We start from the raw sequence: 21,785 nt of genomic DNA on the forward strand, positions 1-21,785 counted from the left end.
TTTACACAATGGATTACTACTCAGCTATTAAAAATGATGAATTCATAAAAATCTTAGGGAAATGGATGTAACTAGAAAGTTTCATCTTTAGTGAGGCAAGCCAGTGACAAAAGGACATACATTGTATGCACTCAAAGATAAGTGAACATTAGCCCGAAAGCTTGGAATATCCAAGAGACAATTCACAGACAACACAAGACACAAGAAAAAGGAAGACCAAAATGTGGGTGCTTCTGTTCTTCTGAGAAGGGGAGCAAAATACACCCAGAAATAAACTTGGAGATAAAATACAGAGAAGAGACTTAAGGAATGATCATCCAGAGACTGTCCCACATGGGAATTCATCCAATATACAGTCATCAAAACCCAGCACTATTGTGGATGCCAAGAAATGCTTGCTAAATGGAGCCTGATATGGCTGTCTCCTGAAAGGCCCTGCCAGAACCTTGCAAATACAGAGGTAGATTCTCAAGGCTGACCATTGGATTGAGCATGGGGTCCCCAGTGGTGGAGTTGGAGAAAGGACTTAAAAAGCTGAAGGGGTTTGCAGTCTCATAGGAAAAACCACAAAATCAACCAACCAGAAGCCCCAGAGTCCCCAGGGACTAAACCACCAACCAAAGAGGGAGGGATCCGTGGCTCTAGTCACACATGTAGTAGAGGATGACCTTGTCAGTCATCAGTGGAAGGAGAGTGCCTTGGTCCTGTGAAGTCTCTTTAGGAGAATGCTAGTGCTGGGAGGAGGGACTTGGTGGGTGGGTGGGTGGGTATGGGGGAGCACCCTCATAGAAGCAGGGACAGGTGGTATGAGATAGGGGGTTTCTGGGGAAAACCAGGAGAGGGGATAGCATTTGAAATGTAAATAAATAAAATATCCAATACAAAAGAAAAAGAAAGAAATATCATGCTGAGCGAGGTAACTCAGTCCCTAAAATGACATGCATAGTATGTACTCACTAAGAAGTAGATGATAGTAAAAAAAAAAAAGAGAGAGAGAGAGAGAGAATACCCAGTACACAGTCCACTGAACACAAAAAGGTAAAAAAGCCAAAGGGTCCATGTGAGGATGCCTCTGTCTCAATTGGGAGGAGAAGAAATCAATCACAGGAGGTTAGAGGGAGGGAGCGACCCAGGTGGGAAAGGGGAAAGGGTGGTGAGGAGGGGAACATATTCAGGTATTGGGTGGAGAAAAAGGACTGAAGCCCTGAGGTCCAGCAGAAAGAATGGAAACAGGCAACATCAGGAATTAGGAGGTGGGGGACCCTCCAGAAAGTATCAAAGACCTGGGAGGTAAAAGACTTTCAGAACTCAAAGGGAGGGACCTTAAATGAAATGACCTACAGTGGGAAGAGGAAATTTTTAGAGCCTACCTTCAGCAGAAAGACAGGACATCAAGTGAGCCTTGCGGATGCACTCCCATAGTAAAAAACAGATCCATAATTGTTCCTGTCTGAAAGAAATGCAGAGACAAAAATAAAGAAGAGTCTGAGGATAAAGTGGTCCACCAATGACACTAAGTGAGATCCAGCTCAAGGGGTGGTCCTAAGACATGTCACTATTACTGATGTTATAGGCTGAGAAAAATGGGCCTTTCATGATTGCCCTGAAAGAACCAAAAAACAGCTGAAAGAGTCAGATGCAGATATTTGCACCCAACCAATGGAGAGAAGATGCTGTCCGCTGTGGACATATTAGGTAAAAGATGGAAGAAACTGAGGAGTAGGGCGACCCCAAAGAGCAGTCTCTATTAGCCTGGACCCTCAAGTTTTCTCAGACACTGGACCACCAATGAGTCACCATATACCAGCTGATAAGGGACCCCCAACACATATATAGCAGTGGAATGCTGAATCTGTGTTCAGTCAGAGAAGATGCACCTAACCACACTCCAGAGAAAGAAAGCCCCAGGGAGTTTAAAGGACTGGCAGGGTGAGGGGTTTTGAATGGTGTGTATAACCTTGTTGAGACTGAGTGGAGGGAGATATGGGATGTGGAACAGTCAGAGGGTGGACCAGGAGCAGCAGACTCTACGAGAACACAAATGCCAGCCAAGACTACTATACTCAGCAAAACTCTCAATCACCATGGATGGAGAAACCAAGATACTCCATGATAAAACCAAATTTACACAATATCTTTCCAAAAACCCAGCCCTACAAAGAATAATAGGTGGAAAACTCCAATACAAGGTGGGAAAACACACCCTGGAAAAAGCAAGATAATAATCTTCTTTCATCAAACCCAAAAGAAGATAATGACTCAAACATAAAAATAACATCAAAAATAAAAGGAAGTAATAATAACTATTCCTTAATATCTCTCCACATCAATGGACTCAATTCCCCAAAGAAAAGACATAGACTAACAGACTGTATACTTAAACATGACCTTACATTTTGCTGTATAAAGGAAACACCCCTCAGTGTCAAAGACAAACACTACCTCAGAGTAAAAAGCTAGAAAACAATTTTACAAGCAAATGGTTTCAGGAAACAAGCCAGAGTAGCCATTCTAATATCAGATAAAATTGACTTTCAACCTAAAGTCATCAAAAGGGACACAGAAGAACACTTCTTACTGGTCAAAGGAAAAATCCACCAAGAAGAACTCTCAATTCTGAACATCTATGCTGCAAATACAAAGGCGCCATCATTCATAAAAGAAACTTTACTAAAGCTCAAAGCACACATTGCACCAAACACAATAATTGTGGGTGACCTCAACACTCCACTCTCTTCTATGGACCGCTCAGGAAAACAGAAACTAAACAGGAAGACAGTAAAACTAATTGAAGCTTTAGACCAATTGGATTTAACAGATACATATATAATATTTCATCCTTAAGCAAAAGAATATACTTTTTTCTCAGCACCTCATAGTACCTTCTCTAAAATCAACCATATAATTGGTCACAAGGCAGACCTCAACAAATATAAAAAGATCTAACTAATCCCATGCAACCTATCAGATCACTATGGAGTAAGAGTGGTCTTCAATAGCAACAAAAACAACAGAAAGCCCACATACACATGGAAGCTGAACAGTGCTCTACTCAATGATAACTCAATCAAGGAAGAAATAAAGAAAGAAATCAAAGACTTTCTAGAATTTAATGAAAATGAAGGCACAACATACCCAAATTTATGGGATACAATGAAAGCAGTGCTAAGAGGAAAATTCATAGCTCTGAGTGCCTACAGAAAGAAGCTGGAGAGAGCATACACTAGAAGCTTAATGGCACACCTTAAAGCTCTGGAACAACAACAACAAAAAAGCTAATTTACATAAGAGGGGTAGAAGACAGGAAATCATCAAACTCATGGCAGAAATAAATCAGGTAGAAACAAAGAGAATCATACAAAGAGTCAACAATACCAGGAGCTGGTCCTTTGAGAAAATCAACATGATAAATAAACCTTAAGCCAAACTAATCAGAGGGCACAGAGACAGTATCCCAATTAACAAAATTAGAAATAAAAAGGGAGATATAACAACAGAAACTGAGGAAATTAAAAAATTCATCAGATACTACTGCAAAATCCTATATTCAATACAACTGGAGAATCTGAAGGAAATGTACAATTTCCTAGACAGATAACAAATACGAAAATTAAATCAGGATCAAGTAGATCATCTAAACAGTCTGATAACCTCTAAAGAAATAAAAGGGGTCATTGAAAGTCTTCCAACCAAAAAAAGCACAGGACCAGATAGTTTAATGCAGAATTCTATCAGACCATCAAAGAAGACCTAACACCAATACTCTTGAAACTATTCCACAAAATAGAAACAGAAGGAATACTTACCAACTCGTTCTATGAAGCCACAATTACGCTGATACCAAAACCACACAAAGAACCAACAAAGGAAGAGAACTTCCGACCAATTTCCCCAATGAATATCAATGCAAAAGATACTCAATAAAGTTCTTTCCAACCGAATCCAAGAACACATCAAAATGATAATTCAACACGATCAAGTAGGTTTCACCCCAGGTTTGCAGGAATGGTTCAATATACAGAAATCCATTAATGCAATTCACTACAAAAACAAACTCAAAGAAAAAAACCACATGGTCATTTCATTAGTTGCTGAAAAAGCTTTTGACAAAATTCAGCATCCTTTCATGGTAGAAGTCTTGGAAAGAACAGGAATTCAAGTACCATACCTAACTATAGTAAAAAGCAATATACAGCAAACTACTAGCCAACATCAAACTAAATACAGAGAAGCTTGAAGCAATCCCACTAAAATCAGAGACTAGACAAGGCTGACCCCTCACTCCATATCTTTTCAATATAGTAATTGAATTTCTAGGTAGAGAAATTAGACAACATAAGAAGGTCAAGTGGATACAAATTGGAAAGGAAGAATCAAACTATCACTATTCATAGATGATATGATAGTATGCTTAAGTGACTCATAAATCTCCACCAGAGGACTCCTACAGCTGACAAACAAATTCAACAAAGTGACTGGTTATAAAATCAACTCAAGCAAATAAGTAGCCTTCTTATACTCAAAGGAAAAGCAGGCTAAGAAAATTAGAGAAATGACACCTTTCACAATAGCCACAAACAATATAAAGCATCTTGGTGTGACTCTGGCCAAACAAGTGAGACATCTGTATGACAAGAACTTCAAGTCTCTGAAGAAGGAAATGGAAGAAGACCTCAGAAAATGGAACATTCTTCCATGCTCCTGGATTGGCAGAACTAATATAGTAAAAATGGCCAACTTGCCCAAAACAATTGACAGATTCAATGCAATCCCCATCAAAATCCCAACTCAGTTCTTTAAAGAGTTGGAAAGAGCAATTCTCAAATTCATCTGGAATAACAAAAAACCCAGGATAGCTAAAACTATTCTCAACAGTAAAAGAACTTCTGTGGAAATCAGTCTCCCAGACCTCAAGCAGTACTACAGAGCAATAGTGTTTAAAACTGATGATATTGATAGGTGACAGACAGGTAGACCAATGGAATAGAACTGAAGACCCAGAAATGAACCCACACACCTAGGGTCACTTGATCTTTGACAAAAGAGCTAAAACCATCCAGTGGAAAATAGATAGCTTTTTCAACAAATGGTGCTGGTTCAACTGGAGGTTCGCATGCAGAAGAATGCAAATTGATCCACTCCTATCTCCAGTACTAAGCTCAACTACAAGTGGATCAAGGACCTCCACATAAAACCAGAAACACTAAAACTAATAGAAAAGAAACTGGGGAAGACCCTTGAGTACATGGGTACAGGGGAAAAGTTTCTGAACAGAACACCAATAGCTTATACTCTAAGATCAAGAATTGTCAAACAGGACCTCATAAAATTACAAAGTTTCTGTAAGGCAAAGGACACTGTCAAAAGGACAAAATGGCAACAACAAATTGGGAGATCTTCACCAACCTTACATCCAACAGAGGGCTAATATTCAATATATACAAAGAATTCAAGAAGTTATTTGACTCCAGAGAGCCAAATAACCCTATTAAAAATTGGGTACAGAGCTAAACAAAGAATTTTCACCTGAAGAATTTCAAATGGCTGAGAAACACCTAAAAAATGTTCAACATCATTAGTCATTAGGGAAATGCAAATCAAAACAACCCTGAGATTTCAGCTCACACCAGTCAGAATGGCTAAGATTAAAAACTCAGGAGACAGCAGGTGTTGGCAAGGATGTGAGAAAGAGGAACACTACTCCACTGCTGGTGGGATTGCAACCTGGTACAACCATTCTTGAAATCAGTCTGGCAGTTCCTCAGAAAATTGGACATGACACTTCTGAACCTGTTTTACCACTCCTGGACATATACCCAGAGGATTCCCCGGCATGTAATGAGGACATATGCTCCGCTATGTCATAGCAGCCTTATTTATAATAGCCAGAACCTGGAAAGAACTCAGATATCTGTCAATGGAGCAATGGATACAGAAAATGTGGTATATTTACACAATGGAATACTACTCAGCAATTAAAAACAATGAATTCATGAAAATTTTAGGCAAATGTTTGGAACTGGAAAATATCATGAGAACACCCAATCACAAAAGAATACACATGGAATGCAGTCACTGATAAGTGAATATTAATTAGCCAAGAAGCTCTGAATACTCAAGACACAGTTAAAATATCAAATGATTCCCAAGAAGGAAAGGGCCCTGGAAGAACTGTAAAGTCTTGATCCATCATTGTAGTAGATTACCAGGACATAGAAATGGGAGGGGGTAATTTTGGAATGGGAGGAGGGAAGAGGGCTTATGGGACTTATGGGGAGGGGGGAAATATGAAAGGAGAAATTATTTGGAATGTAAATAAAGAAATAGAAAATAAAAAATAACATTTTTCCAGAGCCAGAAAACTGTGATCCAATCACAGAGTCAAATATTATGTCAGTCTGAAATTATTAATATACTTGGCTGAAACTCAAAGTTTTATCTTTTATTGAAAATACTGTTATTTTGCCATGTTGATTTGGGAAAATGATATTGAAAAAGCATCAATTGTGTTTGGAAATTAGCAGATAAATCAAAGTGATCTTCTTAAAATGAAAAAAAAACTTAAATAATTTTTATACTTTGAGAAAGTGACAATAATGTTTAAGCCACTTAGTATGAAGGGTTAAATACTAACACGAAGTGGTTATCTTAACCTTGAGGGCTCTGTGAATGCCAGTCACCTGGGAAGACTTACTTCTCAGTGTGAACCACATGTGTTATTTTCTGTCTTTCTGCAGAAGTAACTCAGATTTTTAAAAGTATAAATATCTGTCTATAGCTGCATAAAGTGTACAGATACTGGATTTTGAAGGAGACTCAGACCAAGATACTGATACTTGCTTACTAAACAAATAGTAAAGATATACTTTGTGGTGATTGATATCATGTATTCATTATTGACATTGAGTTTTGCTTTTATGTATTTTTTAACCTCAGGAAATTATTTACTTCTAATAATGAATCTTAGCTTGTAAGACTACATGTAAGAGGCCAGGTGGTGGTTGTACATGCCTTTAATCCCAGCACTTGGGAGGTAGAGGCAGGCAGAGTTCTGAGTTCAAGGATAACCTGATCTACAGAGTGAGTTCCAAGACAGCCAGGGCTACACAGAGAAACCCTGTCTCAAAAAACAAAACAAACAAACAAAACAGATAAAAGAAAAAAAGACTACATGTAAGAGGAGTATATTAATTTTTCTATGTCTATTTATATGTCTGTCTACATATTACTCTGATGTATGTGCTTAATATATATATATATATATATATATATATATATTCATATAAAGGATGTCTGTGTGCTTTCTAAATATAAAATTTATACTTAAAATTGACTTAGTTTTATAATTTATTTCTTAAAAAGCAATGATGGTATTTTCATTTCTTGTATTTCTATAGTAAATAAGAGGAATGTATAAGCTTTACTTTCATATATATTTTCATGATTTGAGGAAACATCGAGGAAGATTCAATTAGGATGATCTGTTCATATGTATGACATAATCAAAAGAACTAAAATGAATTGTTTTATACAATATAGATCATAAAGTGAAAGTTCTTTTTTTATAGCAGCCTTATTTATTTTATTTTATTATTTTTTCTTTTTATTTTCTATATCCTTTGTGTACATTCCAAATGCTTTCCCCTTTCTCAGTTGCCCCCTCCCCATAAGTCCCATAAGCCTTCTTCCCTCTGCCATTTCCCCAATCATCCCCTTCCATTTCTCTGTCCTGGTACTTCCCTACAAGGAAGTGAAAGTTCTTTTTTTTTTTTTAAGATTTTTATTTATTTATTTATCTATCTATTTATTTATTTTTCTTTTTTCTTTTTTTTAAAATTTTATTCGATATATTTTTTATTTACATTTCAAATGATTTCCCCTTTTCTGGTTCCCCACTCCCAGAAAGTCACATAAACCCCCTTCCCTCCCTCTGTTCTCCCACCCATCCCTTCCCACTTCCCTGTTCTGGTTTTGTCTTATACTGCTACACTGGATCTTTCCAGAACTAGGGGCCATTCCTCCGTTTTTCTTCGGAGGAGTTTCTTTCTCCGTTTTCTCCGTTTCTCTCATTTGAAGTGTGGATTATGTTTTGCATATTCTAGTCTTCCAAGCTAATATCTGTAGCCGCCAGCAGCTACATGTAAACTGGGTTACCTGTTGAGAGAATTTTGGGGTCATAGGGAAGAGCGGCGAAAAGACCGTACGGCTAAGTCAATGTTCACTGATCAAAGCCGTAAACTTTAATGGCGCCGGACCTTTTAACAGTTCGGGCAAACCCTTCCCCCCAGACTCCAGGCTGAGTTCCGGTGGAAGTTGTCTAGCTTCTCTTGGAGGTCTTCGTCTTGACTGCTCCGGCAGCTGGGTGGGTCACCTGTTTAATTCAGGAATTCCTATACCAGGAAGAACAATGAACTTAACCTTTACTACGTGCACTCCACCCTAGGTGGAGCAGGATCCTGGCTAACTGGGAGAAGTTAACCTTGACCAAAGTCAAACTCTGACCAAGTGCAAGACTGCCCCAATATGGCTCTGTACATGTCCTCCCTTTTTTTATTAATTTGAACACGAGGAGGTAGAAAACAAGTGGATAAATATCCTTCATAAGAAGGCGGGCCTTAACCAGGAGGGGAAGCATTGACCGTAATTCCTCTTAAATATTGTATAACGTCTTTTTCAGAGGAGGGGTAATAGGCTCCCTTATTATTTTAAGGACAGCCTCTCGACGTTAACCCCTATGCAATTAGGTGTACTTCCTGGGGACTCAGAAGCAGAAATTCACCTCCCCATGCAGTGCTTTGCCTCGCACGTCTCGCTGGTACCCATGTTTGTTCAAAAACAAACACACATAGATCTGAGTTCTATGTGGCTCCCTCTTTGGAGATCCACTTGTGTAAGTTTTGAAGCCAGGGGGGTCTGCAAGTGTCTTTAACAGACATGTAATCTCTCCATCCAGGTGAGCCTGGGTGGAGACAGCCAGTCTGCTTAACAGACAAGGTCAAGAGTTAAAGGTGGAATAGGATTAACTTGTCCCAGAAGTATCCAATTCAGTTGTAAATTAACAACTTTAAGGATCCAAAGCTTGGCCTCTGAGGTGGGAGAGGTAGCCTTGTGAATCAAGAATTAAGCTGTTACTTCTCAGGAAAAGTGGAGACTATATGTTAAATTAACACAGCTGGCTGAAGATTGTTAGCCATCTTCAAAATTGGAATCTTCAATATTGGAATTATTTCTAGACCAGTCTATGGTTGAGTCAGCTGAGCACAATAAGGAGAAGAGTCATTTTAACTCTTCTAATTAATTTTTCCTAAGCTAGCATAACAGTCTCCATGTTCTGTCCCACAAAGTCTAAAAGCTTGAAGCTAGGCAATTTATCTAACCTGGGACATTTAACAATTGAGGTAAGTCAAGAACATATATCCAATATAGCTCTTATGTTACCATGGTCTGGGCATTCAGCAAGCACACAGTCAGCATATCTTCTGCAGCATTCTGTGGAAAAAACAGAGGACATGCCTTCTCCCCCAATATTAAATCAGGATCATGGCATATGTTAGTAAGTGAATTCCTTCATTTCACCTAGACATCAATATGTCTAATTACAAGATGTCATATACATTTAGCAAGGAGTTTCTTGGCATCTAAATTTTAAAATTTTAAAATTTTCTTAAAAACATGTAAGCATAATTTAAATTATATGTACAGGCACACGATTTCCCCTCTCTTCTTTCTTCCAAGAAGATATTGTTTTATTAATTTAAGTTGGAACACAAAGTATAACCCATAACATAGGCAATAACTATGTAATTATATAAAATATAGTTGCTTTTTCTGTTAGAGCAGTTGCAACTAGACAGCCTAAAAATGAATCATTAGTCACATGTACATATTTTTTTTTTAAATTAGAAATATGAATATCATTTATCTGTAATAACTAAGTCCTCTAGGATTAACACCATTACGTGGTAGAGGTAGAAATTGAGGACATCAAGAACAAATCTTTATAATTTGATGTGCACAAAATATAAAATTATTTCAAATACCTAAAGGACAGTCATTTAGAGAACATATCCTTTGTTCTTAGAAATTTGAATCACATTTGTATAAACTGTAGAAATTAAGAATTAGCAGTATTAAAAATGGACCAATCTTAAGCAATTATAAACCATGAGCTATGTATATCTACTATTATTAAAAGCTTGACCTTTAACATCTTAAAAATAGCTGCTATAGCACCCAATTCAGGTATCTGTGTTGAAGCAGGGAGAAACTTAAAGGAATAAACATGTGATCTGATAGTACAAATTATCTTTTGGATAACAATTATTAATTTTGCCTAAAAATGCTTGCCATGTAATAGACCAACCATTAATAATAAATTTGATTGTTGCTTGAAGCAAGGAACAAATGTTTCCTACCTTGAAAACAGAGGTTTAAGACCTTCTGTGGCAAGCTTAAAATGAGGTAAATATAAGATAAAGCCAATTAATATATCTTAACAACCTTTGAAAGCCATTTACCTAAAAATTCTAAAAGTCTATAGGAGCAAGGGCCTGTAACAAACATTCTATGAACATTATACACTGAAAATTTTAAGATCTTAACTTCTAGTATTGAAACAGAGACAAAACACTTTTTCTCACAAGACATAAGGCTGTTAGCCATTCCTTGAGGCAAAACTTTCTAATGAAATTGTTTTGTTGTCTCTTTAAAATTAGAAGCAAATGCTTTTATAATTATCAGAATGTAAAGCAAAAAACCAACCCTTTAAATTTACAATAATTTTATAGGGAGTAGACAGGCCAAATGTTAATGCTTTTATAGCCTCCTTGACCTTTCATAGATTTGAACTGCATTTTAACCCACACCTGGATAAGTCAAAAACCTTTTTTTTTTTTTTTTTTTTTTTTTTTTTTTCACTGAGATCTCCTTTTTAATTTTGGAGACAGCAGTATCACTCTTAAAATTATCTTAATTACAAAATGTTAACAATTACGAGCCTGCAAACTGAAAACTGTAGCCAATGACACACTGATTTTTATTGTAACTCAATGTTTTCTTGCAATATTAGAGCACAATTGTAATTTTGGAAGCAAATCTCAATTTTAAACAATCTATTTTCTTTAAAATTAATGGCAAACACATATTTACAGCACAAGGTTTGTATGCCAGTTCTTATGTTCAAGTGTATAACAGTGTAACTTATTAAAGAGACAATATTTTAAATCTTAATCTTCATTAAGTCTAATCTCCAGGCCAAGATTCACATGAAACACCATGCCAATTTAGGAGCGTCCCAAAGGCCTGTATTTCCTGGATTGCGTCATGCCACGTGGTGTTCAAAATGGCGACTACCCTAAACTACCAGCCTTAATCGTCATGCCACGTGTTCAAAATGGCGACTACCCTAAACTACCAGCCTTAACCATCATGCCACGTGTTCAAAATGGCGACTACCCTAAACTACCAGCCTTAACCATCATGCCACGTGTTCAAAATGGCGACTACCCTAAACTACCAGCCTTAACCTAACTTTTGTTAATAACATTATACCTTTTAAATCATGTGCAGTGACTTAAGCCAATACTCTATAGTCAAGACATGCAAAATATACCTTTAAATTCAATTATAAACAAGAACAAAGCATGAGTGGCGTTAGGCCACGTGTAGTTAGTTAAGATAGCTCTAACACTGAATCACCAGTTTTTAAACTAACCTTTTCTTAATAACACTATACCTTTTACATAATAACCAATTAATTTATAACTCTTTAGTCAAGAAATGTAAAGCCTTATATCATTAAAACCAATTAGAAACATGTATAAAGCGACTACATGAATTTCACAAGCCAAACCAAGGTCTTCCCAAATCTCGAGGTTTCTGGGCTTTTAAGAGCGGCTTTTTCCCCAGCCATGTTTCTGTCTTGGGTGAGTGAGCTACGCTGCCGCAGCGTGGCTTTGAATCAATCCCCACACAAACTGTGGCTAGCTCAAAAGGTTACCAGCAGATGTAATCTTTACCAATTTTTTCTTTTTAACATGAAACAGTCATTCACACAAAGACACAGAGAGGACATAAACATACACATAGACAGTCGGTGCACCGGGACAAACACGGAAAGATACACAGAAAGTTAAGCGTGCTTGTTAAGCAATTGCATCCATTTTCCTCTTTAAACAGCTCTTAGAAGCTGTGGACATATGCCTATTTTTAAAAACCCCTTTCTTTTCGCCGAAATCAGCTCTTACGAGCTTTGGGCAAATGCCTACCAAATTCCTTCCCCATATTTCCCTATCTTATCAACCCAAGCAGTCCTGCGCTGGGTCCACGCAGTATGCTTGAAAAACTGTATCCATTCCTGCACTCACAACCATAGACACGAATTCACTAGCGCTAGTTTTGCCCTCTATGTTGCTTACCGTGCGGACACCATTAATTTTCACCTTTTCCGCGAAGCTTCGCTGGATAGGGCTACCTCAAGAAATTCTCTCGTGCCAGGTCGTCCCACGTTCAGGCGCCACTATGTAGCCGCCAGCAGCTACATGTAAACTGGGTTACCTGTTGAGAGAATTTTGGGGTCATAGGGAAGAGCGGCGAAAAGACCGTACGGCTAAGTCAATGTTCACTGATCAAAGCCGTAAACTTTAATGGCGCCGGACCTTTTAACAGTTCGGGCAAACCCTTCCCCCCAGACTCCAGGCTGAGTTCCGGTGGAAGTTGTCTAGCTTCTCTTGGAGGTCTTCGTCTTGACTGCTCCGGCAGCTGGGTGGGTCACCTGTTTAATTCAGGAATTCCTATACCAGGAAGAACAATGAACTTAACCTTTACTACGTGCACTCCACCCTAGGTGGAGCAGGATCCTGGCTAACTGGGAGAAGTTAACCTTGACCAAAGTCAAACTCTGACCAAGTGCAAGACTGCCCCAATATGGCTCTGTACAAATATCCACTTATTAGTGAGTGCATACCATGATTGATCTTTTGAGACTGGGTTACCTCACTTAGTATGATGTTCTCTAGCTCCATCCATTTGCCTAAGAATTTCATGAATTCATTGTTTCTAAAGGCTGAATAGTACTCCATTGTGTAGATATACCACATTTTTTGCATCCATTCTTCTGTTGAGGGATACCTGTGTTCTTTCCAGCTTCTGGCTATTATAAATAGGGCTGCTATGAACATAGTGGAACATGTATCCTTATTACATGCTGGGGAATCCTCTGGGTATATGCCCAGGAGTGGTATAGTAGGATCTTTCAGAAGTGACATGCCCAGTTTTCTGAGGGACTGCCAGACTGATTTCCAGAGTGATTGTACTAATTTGCAACCCCACCAGCAGTTGAGGAGTGTTCCTCTTTCTCCACATCCTCTCCAACACCTGCTGTCTCCTGAATTTTTAATCTTAGCCATTCTGACTGGTGTAAGGTGAAATCTCAGGGTTGTTTTGATTTGCATTTCCCTGATGTCTAGTGAAGTTGAGCATTTTTAAAGATGTTTCTCCGCCATCCGAAGTTCTTCAGGTGAGAAATCTTTGGTTAACTCTGTAACCCATTTTTTAATAGGGTTATTTGGTTTTCTGGGGTCTAACTTCTTCATGGATCGGCAGGATTAATATAGTTAAAATGGCCATTTTGCCAAAAGCAATATACAGATTCAAAGCAATACCCATCAAAATCCCAACTCAATTCTTCACAGAGTTAGAAAGAGCAATTCTCAAATTCATCTGGAACAACAAAAAACCCAGGATAGCTAAAACTATTCTCAGCAACAAAAGAAATTCTGGAGGAATCAGTATCCCTGACCTCAAGCAATACTACAGAGCAATAGTGTTAAAAACTGCATGGTATTTGTACAGTGACAGGCAGGAGGATCAATGGAACAGGATTGAAGATCCAGAAATGAACCCACACACCTATGGCCACTTGATCCTCGACAAAGAGGCTGAAAACTTCCAATGGAAAAAAGATAGCCTTTTCAACAAATGGTGCTGGGTCAACTGGAGGTCAGCATGCAGAAGAATGCGAATTGATCCATCCTTGTCTCCTTGTACTAAGCTCAAATCCAAATGGATCAAGGACCTCCATATAAAGCCAGACACTCTGAAGCTAATAGAAAAGAAACTGGGGAAGACCCTTGAGGACATCGGTACAGGGGGAAAGTTCCTGAACAGAACACCAATAGCTTATGCTCTAAGATCAAGAATTGACAAATGGGACCTCATAAAATTACAAAGTTTCTGTAAAGCAAAGGACACCATCAAAAGGACAAATCGGCAACCAACAAATTGGGAAAAGATCTTCACCAACCCTACATCAGATATAGGGCTAATATCCAATATATACAAAGAACTCAAGAAGTGAAAGCTCTTAAATGCTAATCATATACACTATTCACAATGAAACAGTGCTGGAATAATTACCAAAAATGTGATTTTCTAATTATTATTAACATAAAGATTTACATTTTGCATTTGTTCAACAAAATTGCTAAATATTTCAAATAGTGTCGTGCATAGTATCCAACATCACAGTATTTTGATTACAAAAGTAGAGGGCAGCAAATTATAAAATAGAAGGAAATGATCCACATATGTTATCAAATGTAAAAACAAAATAAGCTACTCCAATAAAAATTCTAATATTAGTGTTTTAAGTTTATTTACTTTTTATTTCCCCAAATCCTATTTCCTGATAGAAACATTTTTCTGTTCATTTTTACATGATGTATTGTTTCCCATTGAAAGAGAGTTAAGGCCCTTTTGATACCCCTTGACATTGCAATGCTAAAATGATCTAACTTGTACTTTGGTAAAAATAAGCACAGAGCAACACTCTATTAATATATTTATTGTGTTATCAAGGCAGGATTAATGTATGATAAATTACCATTACAGGTGATTAAATTGATAAGTTTTGATAACTGTCTTCAGAGGAAGCACCACGAAGCCACTGCACACCTTAGAGTGGGAGTACTCTTCACTCCATCAGTGCCTCCTCCAAGCACTCTTGTCCTTAGTGGCTTTCACCACTCTCCATCTACTGCTTCAAGGAATCACACATTTCTCACTGTCTGTTTTGCATTTCCTAAAAGTTTAAGTAAATATGATATGTATTCATTTGGTAAAACTATTAATATTTATTTTATTGATTTTTGATTTTCATTAGTTTATTTCCTAGCAGCATTCCAAAATATAATCCCCAAAATTTACACTCTATTAATTATTTCAGTTGATATTTCATACAAGCTATCACAAATCAAACTGTCATAAACATGTGCACATTTATTTTTGTAAAAATAGGAAACACCATCTACTAGGAATATACATATAAAAATCACTATTTTGTTTATCTTTTAGAAAATTTCTAATTGTGCTTGTATTAATTATCTGAGTTCCATAAAATTATATTTCTTTTCCTGAATGTCTAGAAGAATCTTATATATTCTGGTATAACATACATGAGAAGGTATCACATCATAGTTTTAATATTTTTTGACATTTACTAAGATTGATAATCTTCTAAAAGCAAGTGTTAACTAGTGTTACAATATTTAAGTTGTTTTTATAGTTTTGCTCTTTTACTTTATGCTAAATCTCATTTAGCTTTGAAATATTGCATATTTTAGAAATCACCTGTTACATAGTGGTTTTACAAATTATTTCTTTTTTTTATAATTTTTTATTTTCAATATTCTTTGTTTACATTCAAAATGATTTTCCCTTTCCTGGTTCCCCCTCCCCATAAGTTCCCTAAGCCCTCTTCCCTCTGCCCATTCTCCTATCAACCCCCTCCTACTTCTCTGTCCTGGCGCTCCCCTACAGTGCTGGAACAAGAATTTTCAGGACCAGGGACCTCTCTTTCCACCTTCTTGGGAGTCCTTTGATATGTGAATTGTGTCTTGGGTATTCAGAGTTTCTGAGCTAATATCTACTTATCAGTGACTGTATTCCATGTGTGTTCTTTTGTGATTGGGTTACCTCACTTAGGATATTTTCCAGATCCAACCATTTGCCTAAGATTTTCATGAATTCATTGTTTTAATTGCTGAGTAGCATTCCATTGTGTAAATATGCCACATTTTCTGTATCCATTCCTCCACTGAGGTACATTTGGTGTCCTTTGCCTTACAAAAATTTTGCAATTTTATATGTTCTCATTTGTCAATTCTTGATCTTAGAGCATAAGCTATTGGTGTTCTATTCAGGAACTTTCCCCCTGTGCCTATGTCCTTAAGGGTCTACCCCAGTTTGTTTCCTCTTAGTTTCAGTGTGTCTGGTTTTATGTGGAGGTCCTTGATCCACTATTTCTTATACTCTATGAATCTCCTTATAATTGTCTTAAAAGGAAATATTATAGGAATATATATATATATATATATATATATATATATATATATATATATACATTCCTTTGGATCCTCATGAATACATCCATTTTTCTCTTTCTCATATAGTAGCACCAATGTTTATATAAGTTATTTTACTCTTTCCATTAAAGCAAAATACCTGTATAAAGCAATTTATTGCAAAGAAACATTAATTTTTCTCAAGTTTTCTCACAGAAATTGTGACTCATCATAGTTTTTTTGGCAGACATGATAGCAAAAACAAAAGAGTTCACATTGGGAGTAGTTCTTACATTCAGTTTCAATGGTACTTAACTCTCAAATGGTGGTCAAAAGGAAGTACAGACCACAAGACAATGTCTCAAGTGCATATAAAATTGAAGGACTTATGTTTAGTTCTCCATTTCCTACAGCTCAGCCTACATCTGAAAATGTCCATTGCCTTCAAACTAACTCCACAGCCATGGAATCAAGAGGTCAAAATATTAGTCTGTGGGAAATAGTTTGTATTTTCAAAGAATATATTTTCAACTGAAAATATTCTACCTCTGCCCCCCAAAGGCTATGATCACCTCACAATGAAGATGTATTCACACTATTTCATAATTTTTCAATATCTTCACAGTCCCAAAAATGATCAATTGACTACATCAAACTAAGAACTAAATTCAGCAATGTAAACCTTAAAGTCTATGGATCTATTTTCAGCACCCAGGTATCTAATGATAGCATCTAAGCTTTTATATTATTAGGTATTCCTGGCATGCTGTGAATATGTCATGTATAGTGCATAAAGCTTTGCTCATCTGTTGGATGCATCTGGTTATTGAAGATTTCCTTTGAAGCTTTCTATTCTGCAGTATTTTGTAGTCTTTATAACAATTTAGGTTATTGCTTCACTATGCTGCCTCAGTGTCTAATATTAGAGTCACACCCAATTTATCTGACCTTGTTATGTATTAGTTTTCTCACAGTATTTCTTATAACTGGATAGAAGCTCTTATCATCCATAAATCTTGGTTTTTACACGACTTAAATCCAACACAAGATTGCAAGTTCTGATGTCAACTCAAGGAATAACCAAGCCTTATTATTCAATGGCTGCAATGACCTCAGAGAAAATAAATGCTTAAATATAGTAAAGCAAAACTAGCTAAGTACATACACAGAATGCTGTAGAGTAGAAAGAGTTTAAAACGTAAGAATGCTAGTAATGGAAAGACTCTACTGCACATGTTCAGATGCCTTCTAAGAAATAAGACAAAAATGTATTTCTTTAATTTCACTTGAACTGGAATTTCAGGCCAATATTGTCAGGACAATAATCAGAATAAAATTACCATTGTAACGAAATGAGCAAAAATGTATCAGTATTGTGGGGCAGTGAACAGAACTCTTGTCTTTCTTAGAAGGGGGATCAAAATTCCCACTGAAGTAGATACAAAGACAAAGTGTGGAGCACAATCTGAGGGATTCTGCTACCCAACCTAGAGATCTATTCCATATACAGTTACAAAACCAAGACGCTATTATTGATGCCCACAAGTACTTGCTGAACAGAGCCAGATATAGCTGTCACCTGGGAGGCTCTGCTAGTGCATGACAAATACAGAGAGGGACACTCTCAGCAAGCCATTGAACTGAGCACAGGGTCCGCAATGGAGGAGCCAAGAAGCTGAAGGGGTTTGCAGCGCCATAGGAGGAACAACAATATGAGCCACCCAGTACTCCCAGAGCTCCCGGGGACAAAACCATCAACCAGAGAGTGCACATGGAGTTACCATGTGCTCCAGACACATAGGCAATATAGAGTGGCCTTGTTGGACATCAAGGGAGGAGAAGCCCTTGGTCCTGGAAAGGCTAGATGCCTCAGTGTGGGGGAATGCTGGGACAGGGAAGTGGGAGGGGGTTGATTGGGAAACAGGGAGAGGGAAAATGGGTTATGAGAATTTTGGGGGGAGTGAACCAGGAAAGGGGACATTTGAAATGTAAATAAAGAATATATCTAATAAAATAGTTAAAAAAAGAGAAATTGTATAATAACTTATGTTGATTATTGAGATCTATAAAATATTAATGAATCTAATACATAAATAAGTTTTACAATAAGCAGCTATCATTGAGTAAAAGCAGGGAAATTGCTGTTAAGGGATTAATTTTGAATACTGATTCTCAATACCACCTAAACATTCACTTGTATAAAAGTCCACTTGTATCAAACAGTGGATTTACTTATACTACTCTTATAGTCATATCATCAAATTTGATTGTTTTGGTGATTCTTCAATTAATTGGATGTTTTCAGCCCCTTTGTCGAGGATCAAGTACCCAGGTATCCCTCAACAGAAGAGTGGATGCAAAAAATTGTAGTATATATACACAATGGAGTACTGTTCAGCCATTAGAAACAATGAATTCATGAAATTCTTAGGCAAATGGATGGAGCTGGAAAGCATCATACTAAGTGAGGTAACCCAATCTCAGAAGATCAGTCATGGTATGCACTCACTGATAAGTGGATATTAACCTAGAAAACTAGAATACCAAAAACATAATCCACACATCAAATGAGGTACAAGAAGAATGGAGGAGTGGCTCCTTGTTCTGGAAAGACTCAGTGAAGAAATATAGGGCAAAACCAGAACAGGGAAGTGGGAAGGGTTGGGTGGGAAAACAGGGGGAGAGAAGGAGGCTGATGGGACTTTCGGGGAGTGGGGGTCTAGAAAAGGGGAAATCATTTGAAATGTAAATAAAAATATATCGAAGAAAAAAAAGAAAATAAAAAAGGATCCAGAAAGGAAAAAAAATAATATAGCAATGACCCATTATATATTTTACAAAATAACATATCTAAACTCCCCGCCATGGTCTTTTTTTTTTAATCCTTTATACGGGCCAATTATTATTTTTTATAAATATTTTCATTAGATATTTTCTTTATTTACATTTCAAATGTTATCCCCTTTTCTGGTTTCCCCTCCCTAAATCCCCTATCTGATCCCTCTTCCCACTGCTTACAGACTGACCAACATATTCAAGCTTCCCTTTCCTAGCATTCCCCTGCACTAAGATCTTCTAAAAGTTCTTTATATATATTGGATATTAGCCCTCTATCGAATGTAGGGTTGGTGAAGATCTTTTCCCAATTTGTTGGTTGCCGATTCGTCCTTTTGATGGTGTCCTTTGCCTTACAGAAATTTTGTAATTTTATGAGGTCCCATTTCTCAATTCTTGATCTTAGAGCATACCCTATTAATGTTCTGTTCAGAAACTTTCTCCCTGTACCGATGTCCTCAGTGGTCTTCCCCAGTTTCTTTTCTTTTAGCTTCAGAGTGTCTGGCTTTATGTGGAGGTCCTTGATCCATTTGGATTTGAGCTTAGTACAAGGAGACAAGGATGGATCAATTTGCATTCTTCTGCATGCTGACCTCCACTTGAACCAGCACCATTTGTTGAAAAGGCAATCTTTTTTCCATTGGATGTTTTCAGCACCTTTGTTGAGGATCAAGTGGCCATAGATGTGTGGGTTCATTTCTGGATTTTCAATACTGTTCCATTGATCTGCCTGCCAGTCACTGTACCAATACCATGCAGTTTTTAACACTATTGCTCTGTAGTATTGCTTGAGGTCAGGGATACTGATTCCCCCAGAATTTCTTTTGTTGCTGAGAATAGTTTTAGCTATCCTAGGTCTTTTGTTATTACAGATGAATTTGAGAATTGCTCTTTCTAACTCTGTGAAGAATTGAGTTGGGATTTTGATGGGTATTACATTGAATCTGTATATTGCTTTTGGCAAAATGGCCATTTTAACTATATTGATTCTGCCGATACATGAGCATGGGAGGTTTTCCCATTTTTTAAGGTCTTCTTCCATTCAAACAACCCTATTAAAAAAATGGGTACAGAGTTAAACAAAGAATTCTCACCTGAAGAACTTCGGATGGTGGAGAAGCATCTTAAAAAATGCTCAACTTCATTAGTCATTAGGGAAATGCAAATCAAAACAACCCTGAGATTTCACCTTACACCAGTCAGAATGGCTAAGATTAAAAATTCAGGAAACAGCAGGTGTTGGAGAGGATGTGGAGAAAGAGGAACACTCCTCCACTGCTGGTGGGGTTGCAAATTGGTACAACCACTCTGGAAATCAGTCTGGTGGTTCCTCTGAAAACTGGGCACCTCACTTCCAGAAGATCCTGCTATACCACTCCTGGGCATATACCCAGAGAATTCCCCAGCATGTAATAAGGATACATGCTCTACTATGTTCATAGCAGCCCTATTTATAATTGCCAGAAGCAGGAAAGAACCCAGGTATCCTTCAACAGAAGAGTGGATGCAAAAATTGTGGTATATATACACAATGGAGTATGATTCAGCTATTAGAAACAATGAATTCATGAAATTCTTAGGCAAATGGATGGAGCTAGAGAACATCATACTAAGTGAGGTAACCCAGACTCAAAAGGTGAATCATGGTATGCACTCACTAATTAGTGGATACTAACCTGTAAAACTGGAACACCCAAAACATAATTCACACATCAAATGAGGTACAAGAAGAAAGGAGGAGTGGCCCCTTGTTCTGGAAAGACTCAGTGAAGCAGTATTCTGCAAAACCAGAAAGGGGAAGTGGGAAGGGGTGGGTGGGAGGACAGGGGGAGAGAAGGGGGCTTATGGGACTTTCGGGGAGTAGGGGGCTAGAAAAGGGGAAATCATTTGAAATGTAAATAAAAAATATATCGAATAAAAAAATAGAAAAGGGAGAAACGTGAAAAAAGGATCTTCTAAAGGTGTTAAACTCTTTGTTATACAAGCTAAGTTTACAAAAGTCTATGTTATCACACAAGAAAACATAAGACTTAAGAAAAAGGGTAGAAATTATATTTATAGAATGCTATATTAATACAGGAAGGAAAAAAAGGAAACTAAACTGAACCACCAACTCTTTCTTTACATTTAGTTCAGTTACATAATGATTTGGAAAATTTTTTTCCTGTTAAATAAAGAAAATAATTCTAAATAAAGGAAACACCCAAATGATTTGTATGTTGTTTCTAATACATTCCTCTTAGTCCAGTAACCCATTTCATCTTTATGAGGAATCTACAAAGTCATGCTTGGAAAGGTATCTGGAAATTATCATCATTGTTTCTTGTAGCAATTTTAATTATTCCCAATGTTAGCAGCATCATTATTCCTTAATAAACAAAAGAGATTGCTTGCTTCATTTGGCTTTTAACAGTCAAAAAAGTATTATAGCAACCTCATTCGACTTATTTTTTTGCTAAGGAAGCCTGCCAGCTGTACTCCCAGTACAATTATTGCTTTCGCAGAGTGTACTAAATCTGTCAGCAAGAAACACATGAACTACTGTATAATAAAGCTGTTAAGAAGGTGACCTAGTTGCTACACCACAACTGTTTTTGCTGGCAGAGGCAG

At 37.2% G+C, this 21,785-nt stretch overlaps 1 long non-coding RNA gene across 1 annotated transcript in view; it reads right to left on the reverse strand.

The window, feature by feature from the left end:
• LOC127683262 (uncharacterized) overlaps positions 1-12,929 on the reverse strand; it is a 235,870-nt gene extending 222,941 nt beyond the window's left edge. The window contains exon 1 of the long non-coding RNA XR_007977510.1: positions 11,424-12,929. This is a non-coding gene — a long non-coding RNA (uncharacterized LOC127683262). The remainder of the gene's footprint in view (positions 1-11,423) is intronic.
• Between the last annotated feature and the right edge of the window lie 8,856 nt (positions 12,930-21,785).

The sequence above is a fragment of the Apodemus sylvaticus genome, chromosome 4 (assembly GCF_947179515.1).
Source record: "Apodemus sylvaticus chromosome 4, mApoSyl1.1, whole genome shotgun sequence".
Taxonomy (NCBI): domain Eukaryota; kingdom Metazoa; phylum Chordata; class Mammalia; order Rodentia; family Muridae; genus Apodemus; species Apodemus sylvaticus.